The sequence below is a fragment of the Callorhinus ursinus genome, unplaced genomic scaffold (genome assembly GCF_003265705.2).
Source record: "Callorhinus ursinus isolate GAN/ISIS: 27379988/994484 unplaced genomic scaffold, GSC_fseal_2.0 scaffold1, whole genome shotgun sequence".
NCBI lineage: Eukaryota > Metazoa > Chordata > Mammalia > Carnivora > Otariidae > Callorhinus > Callorhinus ursinus.
In genome coordinates this window covers 19,782,374-19,788,550 of record NW_027397063.1, presented here as the reverse complement: position 1 = coordinate 19,788,550, position 6,177 = coordinate 19,782,374, and the positions used below count along the sequence as shown (strand labels likewise).

Here is a 6,177-nt window from a genome sequence, read left to right as displayed (position 1 = left end):
AGACCAACTAAAGAAAGGGTAAAGGAGACAGAAGAGAGTTTTCTCCGTCCCTTCTGGATGCGTAGCTGATCATAGCCTGATCATTTGAAACAAAGTATCCTTGTTTGGTTTTTTAACAGCTCTATTGAGATATAATTCACCTACCTGCAGTCTGCTCATTTAAAGTGTACATTTCAATGGCTTTTAGTATATTCACAGAGTTATGCAACCAGAACCTCAATCAGTTTTAGAACATTTTCATCACCACAAAAAGAAACCCAGCATCTCTTAGCCATTACTCCCCAATCCCTCCATATCCCCCAGCCCGAGTTAACCACCAATCTACTTTCTATCTCTATAGATTTGCCTATCATGGACGTTACATATAAATGGTATCATTAAAGTATGTGATCCTTTATGACTGGCTTCTTTCTCTTAGTATAATGTTTTCAAGTTTCATCCATGTTATAGCATGTATCAGGACTTCGTTTCTTTTTGTTGCCAAATAATATTCCATTGTATGGATGTAACACATTTTATATATACATTCATCACTGATGGACATTTGAGTTGTTTCCCCTTCTGGGCTATTATGAATATCTCTGCTATGAACATTCATGTACAAGGTTTTATGTGGTCACATATTTTCATTTCTCTTGGATATATACCTAGAATAAGATTGCTGGTTCATATGGTAATGCTATGTTTAACCTTTTAGGAACTATCAGATTGCTTTCCAAAGTGGCTACACCATTTTACATTCCCAGAAGACACATATGAGGGTTCAAATCTCCACATCCTCACCAATTTATTATTATCCATCTGTTTTTATTTTGTTTTGCTTTGTTTATTATAGTCATCCTAGTGAATGTAAAGTGTAATCTCATTGTGGTTTTGATTTGCACTTCTATGATGGCTAATAATGTTGAGCATCTTTTCAGATGCTTATAAGCCATTGAATATCTTCTTTGGAGAAATGTCTTTTTAGATCCTTTGCCCATTTTTTAATTAGGGTATTTCAAAGCCTTTATGCTTTTCTTAGCCCTCTGTTTCTTCACAGAGCCCCGTCTACCCAAGTTTCAAAGAGCTTCAGGCTCCAGAATGGATGTTCAAACAGCATGCCCCTTTGTCTTAAAGTAGATTGGCTTATAAAATTTTACAGTAGAGATATCAACCTATTAACCTCCATGGGTGTGTATAATTGATGGGACTTTGGTACACCCGAATAAGTATTTTTAAGTAAGTTGTCTTATTTTCTAAATGAATTTTTCTAATCGACTCTATAGAATCCTCTCGCTGAGTACCACCCTCACTACCCTGTCCCCCAGGCCTTTGTACCTCGTCTCTGTGTGTCTTCTGCTTGAAATGCTCTCCTCCTAGTGTTATGCACACAGCTACCTCCTTCTTGCCATTTAGTTTTATGTCAGATGTCACCTTCTCAGAGGATCCTTAACTGACCACTCATCTAAATTTGACTCTCAACTCCCTCCCCTGTCATTTGCTATTACATTTCCAAGTTATAATATTACCATTATTATATAATAATAATATTATATGTTATATATTATTGTAATATTATATATGTAATATATAATATTATAATACTACCATTATTTTCTTCAGAGCTTTATCATGATCTCTATATATTTATTTGTTTACTCCTTTATAGTCTCATTTCTCTTAAGAATGTGAAAGGAGAACTGAATCCTCATCTCTTCTGTTAACCCTTCTATCTGTGGCACTGAGAACCTTGCCCTGGAGGTAAGAGATTCTCAATAATAGTTGTTGAATCAAACAAAGGCTCATTTGAGACCCAGAAATACTCATGTTAAATCTTGATTATAATGTGAGTTAATATAATATGAAAAAGTTTAGTCTTAAAGTCAGAAAAAAATTGAATACTGAATGTGAGAGTAAATGCTGCTATGTGTCAGGCATTTAGCAAAGTGCTTTATTTGCATTATCTTTAAGTGGTTCATTTTAATTACCTTTTGGGAAAAATTTATATGGAATGCAGAATAGTGTCTACAATTTGAGATTTATTTCTATATTCTGACACTATCTTTAGAAAAGAGATGACTAACGCTGGGATTTAGAATATGTGTTTTTAAGTCTCAGTTGCATTACCAACAAGCTTTTTTTGACTTTAACAGATACTTAATTTCTCCTTGCCTCAGTTTATACATCTGTCAAATGCCAATATCACGTATCTACCTGATTTATGGTTATTTTAGTGATAAAACAAGAGATTTGAAAATATAAAGCTGCTGTGCAATTGTAGGGTACCACAATTTTTATTATTATATATATTCATTTATTTAAAGAATCATGTAAACTTTCTTACCCATCTAAATTTCCTTGCATTTTATTCCTTGTTTTCTAAGATATGTGTTATTTATTCTTTCAAAAAATTTTAATGGAAATTTCTTATATCGCAAAGGAACCCAATGTAAGATGTCCATGATTAATTAAGCACAATGGTGTAATAGAGGACTTTGGGATGGAGAGCGCTTTCATTTAATGACCTGACCTTAATATACAAGAAAAAACATAGAGCGTTGACTTAACAAAATTCCTGCCTTCAAATTTCAAGTCTACTACTATATATATGTGTTAACATCAAAGGTGTCAATTTCACTGGCCTGGTTGAAAATATCCTCCTGGGGCGCCTGGGTGGCTCAGGTCATGATCGGTGGGTCCTGGGATGGAGCCCCACAGCTGGCTCTCTGCTCAGCGGGGAGTCTGCTTCTCCCTCTCCCGCTCCCCCTGCTTGTGCTCCCTCTCTCGCTGTGTCTCTGTCAAATAAATTAAAAAAAAAGAAGAAGAAAAAAGAAAATATCCTCCTCCTTGATATACTCTCAACATTTTGGTCCCCTGAATAAAGTCTCTTGTATAATTAAAATCTAGAGCCACAGAGCCAGCTGCTTTTTGTATTTTTACGAAATCTTTTTTTTTTTTTTTTTTTTTAGTTTAAACTTTTCATGGATTGAGCAGCGCTCACCTTGCCATCACAATCTGCCTTTTGAGGAAAGAGGAAAGATTTCCACTTGTCCAGTGCTTTACAGCAATGCTCCTAGCCTCTCTGATTTGTTTACCTCCGAGACCACTGACGGGTGGTTGAGAGAATCTTCTGTGGAATAATCCAACAACTGTGATGTGATGTGGGCCTGCCATGTAGAAGTCATTGTACTCGATGGTTCAGCTACCCTTTACATTTTCTAGAGTAACTAGGTGGAAAAAAACAAAAAAAGGGAAGCAAAAGCATGAATCGTTTTTTAAGCCTTTTTTTTCTTAAACTGGCTTTGTACCTGTTGGAGATGACAGAGGAGGGCTGATCTAGGTAGAACTGTTATTTCTGTAATTAAAAAGATGCAGAATCAAAAGAGAAGAGCTATTGCTCAGGCTGGGTCTGACTTATAGTACGTCTTTAATTATTGGTCTTTCTTGCTAGTTATTTCAATGTTTTATTAATCCTGTTCCTCCAAATGTCTTCTTTCCTTTACAACCACTGAAAGAATAAAATGTAACAATTTGTTTCCTTTTGTGCTTAGTAGATGTTCTCTCACACTATGGGTCAACATGACCTTAGCTTATTGTATGATATCTACAGTGGTGTCTTATCAGTGCCTCCTACTCTTTGGTCTTTATACAATTTTTAAAGAATTAACGTGGATTAGTGGACTTTAACCCCTACAAGCAGAAAATCAAATTACGAATTCTTAGCAATTATTTGCTTAGATTCTTCTGAACTGAAATTACAAAATAATTCATCACTCTTCTGAAGGGGGTGGGATAGAAAGTGAAGAAATTAATTGGTAACTAGTAAAGTAAATATGGATTCACTGGTCACGTCACTTTAAACAGTAAGCCTTCCAACTGCAAAACACTAAGACCTGAATATATCACAATATTGCTAAGGAAACCAGGTAGATTGAATGAGGGCAAGACTGAAGTATTAGAACATATTTACAAATATACTGGATAATCTTCTGCTTGGAGATACATATTTTTTAAGTTTTAATTTAAGCTCCAGTTAGTTAACATAAAATGTAATATTGGTTACAGGTGTACAATATAGTGATTCTACACCTCCATACCACACCGGTGCTCATCATAACAATTGCCCTCCTTAATCCCCATTGCCTATTCAACCAACCCCCCCACCCCCAACACCAACCCCCTGGTAACTGCATGGAGATATTTTAACATGAAATATTTTTACTTCAGTGGTTCTTAGAGTGTGGTCTACAGATGAAGGGCAACAGCCTAATCTGGGAATTTATTAGGCACATAAATTCTCTGGCCCCACACACAGGGACTGATTCAGTCTCCGGGGCTGCAATCCGGCAACTTTGTGTCAACAACCTCTCCAAAGGATTCTGAGGTTTGAGAGCCACTGATCAGCCCATTGAATCTCAAACTGCTTTTACATAAGAATCACCTGGAGAGCTTTTGAACCTACAAAGGCCTGGGTTCCACCCAAAAACACTTAAATGAGAATCTTTTGAGAGTTGAACCCAGGCACTGGTATTTTTATAAGTGCCTCAGATGACCCTCATGGAGACTATCGCTCAAATCCGACTGCAATTGATAGTGATCACCTGGGGAAACTTCAAAACATTACTGATATCAGGGGCCCCACTACATACCATTGAATATACAAACTTCCAGTTTAAAATAAGTTCTGAGGATATAATTGTAGAGCATAGTGTCTATAGTTAATAATACTGTATTGTATATTTAGAAGTTGCTAAGAGATCTTAGAAGTTCTCATCATAAGAAAAATTTTTTTGAAAAAAAAAATCTATGGGAATGAGATCTAGAAATTGTCTTTTAGAAGCTCCCCATGTAACTGTCATATACAGTCAAGGTCGAGCACCATTGCTCTACCAGATGCCATTTGAATGGATTAAATGATCTCTCTAGGTCTGTTCTCTTGATATAATTTCTTTTTTAAAGGTTGTGCTAAAAGGTATAATTTTTTTTGAAGATTTTATTTACTTATTTGACAGAGAGAGACACAGCCAAGAGAGGGAACACAAGCAGGGGGAGTGGGAGAGGGAGAAGCAGGCTCCCGGCCGAGCAGGGAGCCCGATGCAGGCTTGATCCCAGGACCCCGGACTCATGACCTTAGCTGAAGGCAGACGCTTGACGACTGAACCACCCAGTAGCCCCTAAAAGATATAATTTTATGTGTATACTTTTCCACTTACCACATTTTTAATTCAGTTCAATTTTTTTTGACCTTGTGTTATTTTTACTGTTCCCCATTGGGGTGGATCACCTGATGTGAGCCTGTTGTCAATGATGAGGAGTAGAGCATTCACCACCATTTTTTTTAAGATTTTATTTATTTATTTCAGAGAGAGAGAGAATGAGAGATAGAAAGCACGAGAGAGAAGAGGGTCAGAGGGAGAAGCAGACTCCCTGCTGAGCAGGAAGCCCGATGTGGGACTCGATCCCAGGACTCCAGGATCATGACCTGAGCCGAAGGCAGTCGCTTAACCAACTGAGCCACCCAGGCGCCCCCATTCACCACCATTGATGAAAGGGAAAAAGTAGGGTCAGACAGGCACATGGGGTGAAAGCCAACCACAGAAGAAATTTCAGGTCACATGATAATTGACAGGATGGGAACAAGCTCTTTCTTGTTAGAGTAGCCATCGCCACATTTAGAGAAGAGCAGGAACTCTTTTCGGATCTCTTCTGAGTTTGACTCCACCACGCAAAGGAGCATAAGGTGTGAATAAAATACAAGGTATCTATGTCTTCCCATTTTAATTCTGTAGGTCATTGGGTGCCAGGCAAAACAACTTGGCATTGATATTTACTTTGTCTCTCTGGATAAACCAGTCAACACATAGGTTACCTTAAAAAAACATAGGATTTTGTTTTGTCTCATTTGTCACTCAGATTTCAGTGAACACTTTCCCAAAGAACATTTTCAAAGATTTCTTTGGTGAACGGAATGAACCTTCTGAGTTTGATGAATAAATGCTCATCTAGATCATCTTTGATGGTTACCTCTTGTTAATTTCCTGTTTGGAATCTACCACCAAACCCTCTACATTCTCTATTGAGAGTGGCTCTAGGGCATACCATTTCTCCTTTACTCACATTTGCCACTATTCCCATCTCACAAACCAGTATCACTCTCATCATCTAACAAGCTGCTTTGCCCCAGTGTTTCCTACGTCT

The 6,177-nt window shown here is 37.4% G+C and overlaps 1 long non-coding RNA gene across 1 annotated transcript in view; it reads right to left on the bottom strand.

The window, feature by feature from the left end:
* Positions 1-3,155: 3,155 nt before the first annotated feature.
* LOC141373565 (uncharacterized) overlaps positions 3,156-6,177 on the bottom strand; it is a 31,754-nt gene continuing 28,732 nt past the window's right edge. Inside the window, exon 4 of the long non-coding RNA XR_012379689.1 lies at positions 3,156-3,206. This is a non-coding gene — a long non-coding RNA (uncharacterized lncRNA). The remainder of the gene's footprint in view (positions 3,207-6,177) is intronic.